Source organism: Elephantulus edwardii, unplaced genomic scaffold (assembly GCF_000299155.1).
Source record: "Elephantulus edwardii isolate Elephantulus edwardi_28Jun2011 unplaced genomic scaffold, EleEdw1.0 scaffold00363, whole genome shotgun sequence".
NCBI lineage: Eukaryota > Metazoa > Chordata > Mammalia > Macroscelidea > Macroscelididae > Elephantulus > Elephantulus edwardii.
In genome coordinates, this window is record NW_006400113.1 from 1,051,398 (window position 1) to 1,063,329 (window position 11,932).

Below are 11,932 nucleotides of genomic sequence, written 5' to 3' on the forward strand. Positions count from 1 at the left end.
TGTCTCTCCTTACAACATGTCCAAAGTATGTCAGATGAAGCCCCAGAATCCTTGCCTCCAAGGAGCAGCCTGGTTTAATCCTCTCTACGATGAATCTGTTTGTTTTCTTGGCAGTCCATGGTATATTCAATACTCTTCTCCAGCACCACAGCTCAAAGGCGTCAATTCTCCTTCTATCCTCCCTAAGTCATTGTCCAACTCTCTGATGCATAACAAGTGATTGCAAAAACCATGGTCTGTATCAGGCGGACCTTAGTCTCAAGAGAGACACTTTGAAAGTAAAAGAAAAATTATTTCATTGTTATACAATCCCTCCCCACAAGTGCACTCCACTATGCAGCCTTCATTCTGAACTCCTATCATGATAATGATACCTAATAATATATCACTTTTAAATAGATTAAATGCTTTTTAAAAATTGTGATTTGAGTTAAAGTTTATTAATGATGTCAAACTCTGGTAGCATAGTGACAAGGAATTGGACTGCCAATGCATGGCAAGCAATTTGAATCCACCACCGGCCTCTCTGCAGAAGGATGAGCAATCGCCTCTTATAGCATTTGCAGCCTCTGAAATATCTTCTGGATATGGGTCAGTTCCACCTCGAAGGCACACACAAACAACATTGTTTTCTCAGTCAATAATCCACACACATTTTGTTTCAAAATATTGCTTATTTTACCCACAATGTCTGTCCACTCAATCACTTCATATTGTCTTTCCCTTCAACTGTATTGCTGAGTACTTGTTACCATCTGGCCAACTGACTGGAAGAGATCCACATTTGTTCCCATTCCAAAGAAAAGTGACTCAACAGAGTGCAGATATTATCAAACAATATAATTAATATCACATTACATGCAAGCAAGAGTCTGCTGAAAATTATCCAAAAATGACTGGAATAGCACATCAACAGAAAACTGCCAGATGTGCAGGCTTGGTTTAGAAGAGGCTGTGACACTACGTATATTATAGCCAATGTTAGATGGATCTTATCTAAAAGCTGAGAGCACCAGAGGAATGTCTATCTGTATTTCATTGACTATGCAAAGGCATTTGACAGTGTGGATCAAAACAAACTGTGGCTAACTCTGAGAAGAATGGAAATCCCAGAACACTTGATTGTTCTTATGTGAAACCTATACTTGAATCAGGACGCAGTTGTCAGGACAGAGCAAAGAAACATTGCATGGCTCAAAATCAGGAAGGATGTATGCCAGGAATGTTTCCTATCTTTTTATCTTTTCCATCTATATGCAGAACAGATCATCTGGGAGGCTGGGCTGTATGAGGAGGAATGTGGCATCAGGATTAGAGGAAGATTAATCAACAACCTGCATTATGCAGACTATATAACCTTTCCTGCTGAAACTGAGGAGGAGCTTAAATACTTGCTGCAGAAAGTTAAGGACTTCAACCTTCAATATGGATTGAAACTCAACATCAAGAAAACAAAGATCCTCACCACTGGACTGATTGGCAGCATTATGATTTGTGGTGAAAGGATTGAGATTGTTAACAACTTTAGTTTGCTTGACTCCACAATCAACACTCTTGGTACCAGTAGCCAGGGAATCAAAAGATGAATTGCACTAAGTCTGTTGTTAGAGACCTCTGAAGCGTAACATTGTCAGTCTAGAGACTAAGATGTGCCTGATCAAGGCCACGATCTTCACAATTATGTGGTATACGTCAGAAAGCTTGGCAATGACTAGGGATGATAGAAGGAGAATTGATGACTTTGAGTTGTGGTGCTGGAGAAGAGTACTGAATATACCATGGATGCTGGGAGAACAAAATAGGTTCATTCTGGAGAGGGTGATACCAGAAGGTTCTTTGGAGGCAAGGATCCTGAAGCTCCATCTGACATACTATGGGCTTGTTGCAAGGAGGGCCTAGTCCTTAGAGTGGGACATCATGCTTGAGAGGGCTGAGGGACTGCACAAGAGAGGAATACCCTCTTGAGATGGATTGATTCAGTGAGTGGAGTAATGGAAATAGGTGTGTCAGAGATGATAAGGTTGTCGCAGGATAGAACAGGGTTCAGAGCTGCTGTACATAGGGTTACTATGAGTCCCAGGAGACTCAACGACACATAGCAACAACAACAACCACCACCACCGATGTCTTTGAGGTATGGTGCTGGAGAAAACTATTGAACATACAATGGAGTGTAAACAAAACAAATAGATCTAACAAGGAGAGGGTGAAACCAAGTTGCTCCTTGGAGACAAGGGTTTTGAGGCTCCATCACACATAATTTGGCATGTTCCCAGGAGGTTTCAGTCTTTGGAGAAGGACATCATGCTTGGAAGGGTGGAGGTACAGCACAGGAGAGGAAGACCCTGGATGAGATGGATTGACACAGTAACGGGGGTCAATGAGGGTAGGTGTATCAGAAACAGTGAGATTGGCTCAATATAGGCCAGGATTCTGAGTTATAGGATTGTTTTAAGTTGTGGTTGACTTGGCAGAACATTACAACAACAACATTCCTTATCTACTCCCAGTTTCCCTTCCTTTGTAACCGTACTATTATGGTTCTCTCTGTATGTAAATAATTATTTAGTTTTGTACAATGTTGTTGATTGCCGTCAATCGAGAAAGACTCAGAGACCCTATGAACAAAAATCCTGAAGCCTTTCTGTAACTGTCATCATTTATCAAAGTTCATAGTTTCCAGAGGCATGTTGTTTAGGAAGTGGATGCCACTCCTGCTTCCAAACCTGTCTATAATGGTCATTTATATTTGCCCTTTGGGGATTGACTCATTTCACTCATCATAATATCCTCTAAAATCATCCATGTCATGCAATGTTTCACAAATTCTTCATTGTTTTTCAATGTTGCATAGTGTGAATGCACCTTTCCAAATGAAATTCAGTAATTCCCCTACCTGAAATTCTAAAACTCAGACCACACAGCTCTGCAAAGAAGCCTGAGGGAAATTTGGAAACAACAGAAAAGCCCTATTTCATGATTGTTGTGCTTATTACAAAAATGTGTACGCTTGAACTGTTTAAAAGAGGTATATGATTAGGTATTGTCATGAGTGGAGTGGACTTGGGGGAAGGGGTTGCATAACAATGAAAGACTTTTTATTTTACCTTTTCAAAGAGAAGAGCGAAGTGGGGGGGAGTCGTGGACAGGGAGAAAAATGCAACAATGAATGAATGGAAATAAAACACAGTAATAATAATACTTGTCTTATACAGTTAACAAAAATTAAAATAAAAAATGTTTACACTTGTCAAAACTCATTGAACCCTTAAAATTGATTATTTTCTTGATGTAACTTACTCAACCGTTGTTGAGAGTTGTCAAGTTAGCTCTGACTCATTGCAACATTTTGGAGAAAAGAATAAAGTCCTGTTTGATTCTGTGTCATTCTCACAACCTCTGCTGTGCTTAAGCCCACCATGGAAAAGACTGTATCTAAACCAGGCTGCTCCTTGGAGGCAAGGATTCTGGGGCTTCGCCTGACATACTTTGGACATGTTGTAAGGAGGGACAGGTCCTTGGAGAGGGACATCATGCTTGGGAGGGTGGAGGGATGACGCAAAAGGGGAAGACCCTCTATGAGGTGGATTGATTCAGTGACTGGGGTAATTGGGATGGGTGTGTCAGAGGCAGTGCAATTGGCACAGGATAGAGCAGAGTTTAGGGCTGCTGTACATAGGGTTGCTATGAGTTGCAAGCAACTTGACGGCACATAACAACAACAACAACAACCATCCCGTTGAGAGTCTTCCTCTTTTTTACTTATCCTCCACCCAGGGTTCTCTGTGTCTTCTTGCTGCCCAAGCGTGGCAGTCCTCGTGTGCAAGTAATTGCAAGTTTTTGGGGTTGTGTGCTTTTTTTCGGGCTTGTGTTTGATGTGCGACACTGCTCTTCCCCCAGAAGCGAGGCCCTTGAGGCTTGGCCTAGGTTTTAAGGCAGGTGGTGGCTTAAAGCGTCGAAGAGAGAGGGGAGGAGAAGGCAGCCATGCTGTTCCCGGATGACTCCACCTAGGGTTCTCTGTGGCTTCTTGCTGCCTGAACATTGCCCTTGTGCACAAGCAAGCACAAGTTTGTGGGGTAATATGCTTTTTCTCAGGCTTGTGTTTGATATGTGGTACTACTCTTTCCCTCAAAAGTGAGGCCCTTGAGGCTTTTACTTAGAGTTTAAGGCAGGTGATGGCTTAAAACCCTGAAGGGCCCTCAGGCCTAGTTCAAAATTGGTTTTTTTCAAACATTCTTTAGGTGGAATAGCACTGGTCTGTGCATTGCTGTATAGAGGTAACTTGTAGTTGCTGTGATGCTAAACACTGTGACACTGATGTGCAAAATGTAATAATAGTTATCCTTGGTGGACAGTGTTTGGTGGAGCTTCCCAATTAAAACAAACTTAGAAGCAGGAGTGGCACCCACTTCCGAAATGGATTGCTTTCAGAAACTCTAAGAACAGTGCTCAGACCTTTCATTGATAGGGTCACTATGAGTCGTCTATGACTCAACGACACCTAATGATGATGATGAGGCTTTAAAAACTATGATGCCTTTCTTCAGGGACTGTTTTTTACTATCAACATGTCCAAAGCATGAGACAAAATGTCTCACCATCCTCACTTGTAAGGAGCATTCTGGCTGGAAGACACAAATGTCCATGTTATATATAGCCAATCTTCTTTACCAACATCACAATTCAAAGACATCAGTTTTTCAAGTCTTCCTTATGAATTATCCAACTTGTATATAAAACAATTGAAAAAAAATCATGCCAGGTGCACTTGGGTCAGGTGTGCTTTAGCATTCAAAGTGACATCTTTTCTCTTTAGTACATTAAAGAAGTACTTATCAGAAGATTTGTCCATTACAATACCTTGTTTAAATTCTTTACTACTATTTCCATGGAGGTTGATTGTAGATTGAAATAAAATTAAATCCTTGACAATTTCAATCTTTCCTCAAATTAGCATGACAAGGTCCAATCAGAAATTTTGTTATATTTATGTTGATGTGTAACCCTTGCTAACGTGAGCCCTGGTGATGTAGTCCATGGAGCTATGCTGCTAATCCAAAAGTGATGCTTCTCTGGGGCTTTGAAATCACCAACAGATCCTCAGGAAAATATAGGTCATTTCCTCTAATATGATTTACAACATCAGAAAACCAGCTGGGAGGTGACCTGTGAATGTTCCAACTTGGTGGCAATGAGTTAGATTAAGTTTACCTATATTAAAACTTATAAACTTTGATCTTCATCAGTAAGTTTTAAAAATTGTTCTGCCCATGAAATGCTCTCAAAAGAATAATTCATGTATGCAAATACAAAAGCACTTTATTCCAGAGTATATTTATCCACATGTGGAGGCTTTCGCCCTCAGCAGAAAGGTGGCAAGAGGAAAAAGCCCCGATTTCCCCTGCACAGTTGTTTTTAGGGCCTTCCCCGGGTGCTTCTGATCGGGGCAGGGAAATTGGGAGCATGGTTGGTGGGCCAGGGGATCAGTCATGTGGGTCGGCTTTTGGTGGGCTTGCTACTTTGCCCGCCTTTATTCTTTCTGTGTCATGTAGACACTAGTTAATTCTTTACTTTGCAAGAACAGATAAGACTTTACCTTTTCTAAACTAAGAATTTGTATGGCCCGCTTCTGCTTCTGGGCTTTTAAAAATGGGCTAAAAAAAATCTCATTTGTTTTCTGAAAGCAAAATTGCAGAACTGCCTCAATAAAGCTGAGGAGGAACCATGGCAAATATCCACTTAATAATTTGAACTTGTAATTCATGAAGTATTAATCTAGGAAAAATGGAAGATGTAAAAAAAATTAAATGGAATGTATAAAGATCAACCTTCTAGGCATTAAAGAGTTGGACTGGCATGGGCCACTTAGAATCAGACAATCATATGATCTACTATGTTGTTGCTGCTGCTGCTGCTGTTGTTATGTGCTGTTGAGTCATCTGCAACTCATAGCGACCCTATGTACAATAGCTCTGAACTCTGCTCTATCCTGAGCCAACCTTCTTGTCTCCAACACACCTACTCTCATTACCTCAGTCACTGAATCAATCCATCTTATCCAGGGTCTTTCTCTCTTGTGCTGTTCCTCCACCCTTTCAAGTATGATGTCCCTCTCCAAGGACCAGTTCCTCTTTGCAACATGCCCTAAGTATGTCAGAGAGAGCTTCAGAATCCTTGCCTCAAAGGAGAATCTCAAGGCTGAATCTGTTTGTTCTTTTAGCAGTCCATGATGGTATATTCAATACTCTTTTCCAGCACCAGAGTTCAAAGGCATCAATTCTCCTTCTATCATCTCTAGTTACTGCAGTTTTCTGATGCACAGTCTGTAATTGTGAAGACCATAACCTCGCTCTGGGACACCTCAGTCTCCAGACTAACATCATTGCTCTTCAGCATTCTGGAGATGTCTCTGATAATATACTTTCCCAATGCAATTTGTCTTTTGATTTCTTGCCTGCTGGTGCCAAGAGTCTTGATTGTGGAGCCAAGCAAAATAAAGCCATTAACAATCTCAGTCTCTTCACCATTTATCATGATGCTTATCCACTACTAAGATTCCTAATAATCACTTAATGTGAGGTCCTGACATATTAATCTTAAACAATTCTAGGAAGCAGGAAGGAAATGATTATCCAAAATTGCCAGAAGTCCAGGCTGGGTTTAGATGGGGTCGTGGTACTAGGGATATTGTAGCTGATGTTAGATGTAGCTTAGCTGAAAGCAGGGAATACCAGAAGAATGTCTATCTGTGTTTCATTGATTATGCAAAGGTATTTGACTATGTGGATCATAACAAACTGTGGCTGACTCTGAGAAGAACGGGAATCCAGAACATTTAATCGTTTAATGTGAAACCTAAACTTGGACCAAGAGGCAGTAGTCAGAACAGAGCAGGGTAATACTGCATGGTTCAAAATTGGGAAGGGTGTACGCCAGGGATGCATCCTGTCTCCATACCTTTTCAACCTGTATGCAGAGCAGATTATCCAGGAGGCTGGGCTCTATGAGGAGAACTGTGGCATCAGGGTTGGTGGAAGATCTATTAACAATCTGCATTATGCAGATGACACAACCCTGCTTGCTGAAACTGAGGAGGACCTCATGCACTTGCTGCAGAGGGTCAAGGACTGCAGCCTTCAGTATGGACTGAGGCTCAATGTCAAGAAGACAAAGATTCTCACCACTAGACCAATTGGTAGCATCAGGATGGATGGCGAAGAAATTGAGATTGTTCACAGCTCCACGGTCAACACTCTTGGTACCAGCAGCCAGGATATCAAAAAATGTATTGCAATGGGAAAGTCTGCTGTTAGGGACCTCTCTAAAGTACTCAAGAGCAACGGTGTCTCTCTGGAGACTAAGGTGCGCCTGATACAGGCCATGGTCTTTGCAATCACTTGTTATGCATCAGAGAGTTGGACAATGACTAAAGAATACAGAAGGAGAATTGATGCCTTTGAGTGTGGTGCTGGAGAAGAGTATTGAATGTACCATGGACTGCCAAGAAAACAGATTCATCCTGGAAACGATTAAACCAAGCACCTCCTTGGAGACAAAGATTCTGGGGCTTTGTCTGACATGCTTTGGGCATGTTGCAAGGAGGAACAGGTCCTTGGAGAGGGACATCATGCTTGGGAGGGTGGAGGGACGGCGCAAGAGGGGAAGACCCTCTATGAGATGGATTGATTCAGTGACTGGGGTAATCGAGATGGTTGTGTCAGAGGCAGTGCGATTGGCACAGGATAGAGCAGAGTTTAGGGTTGTTGTACATAGGGTCGCTATGAATCGCAAACGACTCGACAGCACATAACAACAACAACAAAAGACTTGCAAACCTAACAAGGAATAATCAGAATCTTTTAAAAATCTTTCTTCATTTTCCCTTAGGCAAATGTCCTAGGCTTCTGGAAACCTGTCTTCTTCTGTCTGTCACGTGGTGTCACTAAGGTTGGTGTTTTTTCTCACCTATGGACCTCACCATTTATGGACCTATACCAGACAATACAGAATGATGATGATGATGATGATGATGATGATGATGATGATGTTTCTATTGTTAGGTGCTATCAAGTCAAATATGATTCACAACAGCCCTGTTCTATCCTGCACCATCTTCATTTTTCCTGGCACACTTGAGCCCATTACTGCAGTCATTGTATCAGTTCCTCTCATCTGATGTCTTCCTTGCTTTCACTGAACCTCTCCCTTTCCAAGCATGATGTAACTGTCCAAGAAATGTCAGCACTCCTCATTGCTCCGCAGTAGGTACCAGCAATCAGGAGACAAATTGCACTGGAAAAGTCTGCAGTCAGGGACCTCTCCAAATTATTGAGGCACACTTGATTCAGGCCATAGTCTTTTTCAGTCATTTGCTATGCATCTGAGAGCTGGACAATGAATAAGGATGACAGGAGAATTGATGCCTTTGAGTTGTGTTATTGCAGAAGAATACTGAATGTCCCATGGACTGACAAAAGAACAAGCAAATATATCTTGGATAAGGTGCAGCCAGAGTGCTCCTTGGAGGCAAAAATAACAAAGCTTCATCTCACATACTTTGGGTATATCATTGGAAAGGAACATCATACTTGTAAAGGTGGAGAGTCAGCAAAACTCAATAAGATATATTAACAGAGTGACTGCAAGGGTGGGCTTGAGTGTGTCAAGAGATTGTGAAGATGATACAGGATAGGACAGGGTTCAGACCTGTTGTTTATATAGTTGCTATGATTTGTACTCTACTTGACTACACATAACAATAACAAAAACAAAGTGGAGAGGCCTCTGCTAGCATATGCCCTGCTGTGCATCTGAGAGCTGAACATAAAGATTACATAAGAAGAATTCATGTTTTTTGAGTTGTTGGTGTCAGAGTAAAATACTATCTGAAGGCTGCGAAAAAAACCACCAAACACATATGTCCTGGAAAGTGTGCACCCAGAGTGTTCCTTGGAGGCAAGGATGGCCATGCTTTGCCTTTCATACTTCGTGCATATAACTAAGTGAGGCATGTCCTTGGAAAGAGACATCATACTTGGAAAGATGGAGGGTCAGTGAAGGAGAAGACCTCCAACAAAATGGATTGACATTGTGACTTCAGCAATGGTCTCTAGTGTCTCAGAGATGATGAATATGGCACAGGACAGGGCAGGTTTCAGAATGGTTGTTCATAAGGTCATTCTGAGTTGTACTCAGCTCAGCAGCACCTAATCACAACTGACAGCACATTTGCACAATGCAGTATGTCTTGTGATCTTCTGACTGCTGGTACCAAGGATACTGATTGTGCATCCAAGTAAGATGAAATTGTTGACAACTTCAATCTTTTCTTCATCTATCATGATGTTGTTTATCAATCCAGTGATCAAGATTTTTGTCTTCTTGTTCTTGAGATGCAATCCATATTTGATATTCTATAGTCTTTGATATTCTACATCAAGCACTTGAAATCCTCTTCACTTTCACAAGCAAGATGGTGTCATCTTCATACCACAAGTAGTTAATGAGTCTTCCTCCTCTCCTGATCCCCTATTATGCATCATAGGGTTCACATTCTTGAATGATTTGTTCTGTGTGCAGAATGAATAGGTAATAAGGTGACATACTATGCAGTAAAGTTTATTATACATTTTAACCATATAATATGTGATATAGTTGTTGGTTTCGTTAGGTGCCATCGAGTCCAATATGACTCATAGCGACCCTATGAACAGCAGATCTGAACCCTGTCTTATCCTGTGGCATCCTCACAACCTCTGACAACCTTACGCCCATTTTTGCAGTCACTGTGTCAATCTACTTAATAGTCTTCTGTCCTTCGCCATTCCTCCAGCTTCCCAAACATGATGTCTCTCTCCAGTGAAATAGTCTCTCCTAGCAACATGCCTGAAGTATGTGAGATGACGTTTCATCATCTTTGCCTCCAAGGAACACCCTGGCTGCATCTTCTCCAAGATTAACTCTCTGTTTGATATAGTTAGAGACTGTTTGAATGTAACATGATGTTGTTGATGTTAGTTTCTAGTCTATTTCAATTCATAACAATACTATGCATAACAGAATGAAACACTGCCATGCCATGCTCTGTACAATCCTCTCAATTTTTGCTATATTTCAATCCGTTGTTGAAGTAATAGTGTCAGCCCAACAGTGAAGGATCTTTGTCATTTTTGCTAACCTTCTACTTTACCAAGCATGATGTTCTTCTCTAGGAATTAGTCCCTTGACCATACTTCCAAAGTACATAAGATGGCGTTTCATTAACTTCACTTCTAAGAAGTAGAATATTTTAATGCTCAAAGTGACATACTTTCTTAAGAATTAAAAAAGTTATTTCCCAGCATATTTACCATCATTTTATTTCTTGACTACTGCTTCTGTAAGCTTTGACTATAGATCAAACAAAGTGATACTCTCAATAATGTTAATGTTTGTCATATTATTTCTTATTTATCAATTGTAAGGATTTTTTTTTATGCTGAGGTACAATCCATACTAAAGACCATATTTGATCATCATCAGTAAGTGCGCTTTATTTTGGTAAACAACATTGTTTTATCTGCACTGATTGTTAATGACTCTTCCTCTAGCCAATTTTTCCTCACACAATCTAGTTTCTCAGATTGTTTGTTCAGTATATAGGTTGAATAAGTGCTGTGAAAGAATACAACCTTGATGTAAACTTTTCCTAATTTTAAAACATGTAGTACTCCCTTATTCTATTTGAATGGCTGCCTCTTGATCTACATAAAGATTCTGAATAAGCACAACTAATTATTCTTGAATTCCCATTATTTGTAGTATTATCAGTAATTTATTATAACTCACAAAGTTAAATGTTTTTTTATAATCATTAAAACACAGATAAACATCTTTGCAGTATTCACTGTTTTCAACCAAGATTCATCTGAGATCAGCAATGATATGGTTCCCAGGTCTTCCTCCAAATCCAGTTTGAATTTTTGGCAGTTTGCTACCAAGGGACTGCTACAACTGCTTGTTAATTATCTTCAGCAAGATTTTACTTGCATGTGACATTTATTATATGATTCAGTAATTTCGTTTTTAAAAAATTATTTTATATTGTCTTGCTTACAAAGTTTGCATACAATGTGTTTCACGCTATCCTTCATTCACATGGTGTTTCATACAATCAATCTTATTCATTATATTTTATAAAATTAATCACCATTGAACTATGTAGATCATTACCCTGTCTTTCCAGATGCCTGACCAAACTGTCTCATTTTCTTTACAGCCCCCTCCACCCACCAAATTGTGGAGTTCGATGATTTCTCCCATGCCCATCCTCACCCCTCTGTTCCTCACCCTTGGATCTTCATACACATTTTACTAGTTAGTTTTCTATTTCTAATAATGGTCTTATGCAGTATTTGTCTGTATGAGACTGAGTTCACTCAGGATAATACGCTTCAGTCCCTCTCAAGTTATGTAGTGATTTTCTAAATCATTGCTCTTGATTGCTGTGTATTATTCATCATATGAATGTACCACAATTTCTCAATCCATTCCATTGTGGTTGGACATTTAGGTTGCTACCATATTTTTACAATTGTGGACAATGCTCCTATGAACACTGGTGTACAAATCTATATCTTTGTCTCAGTTATAATTTTATCAGGGTATATTTCTAACAGTAGAATAGCTGAGTCATGTGGAATGTCTATCTTCAGATTTTTGAGAAAACACCAAACTGCTTTCCAGAGTAATTGTGCCATTTTACAATACCACCAACAATGTATGAAATTTCCTATCTCTGCATCCTCTCCAACATTTATTGCTTGTTGTCCTATTAAACTTGGCCACTCATACTGGAGTGAGATGGCATCTCCTTGTGGTTTTGATTTGCATCTCTTATTGCTATCTGAATGTCTTCCTCTGTAAAAAGTCTTTCCATGTTGGATTGTTGTTC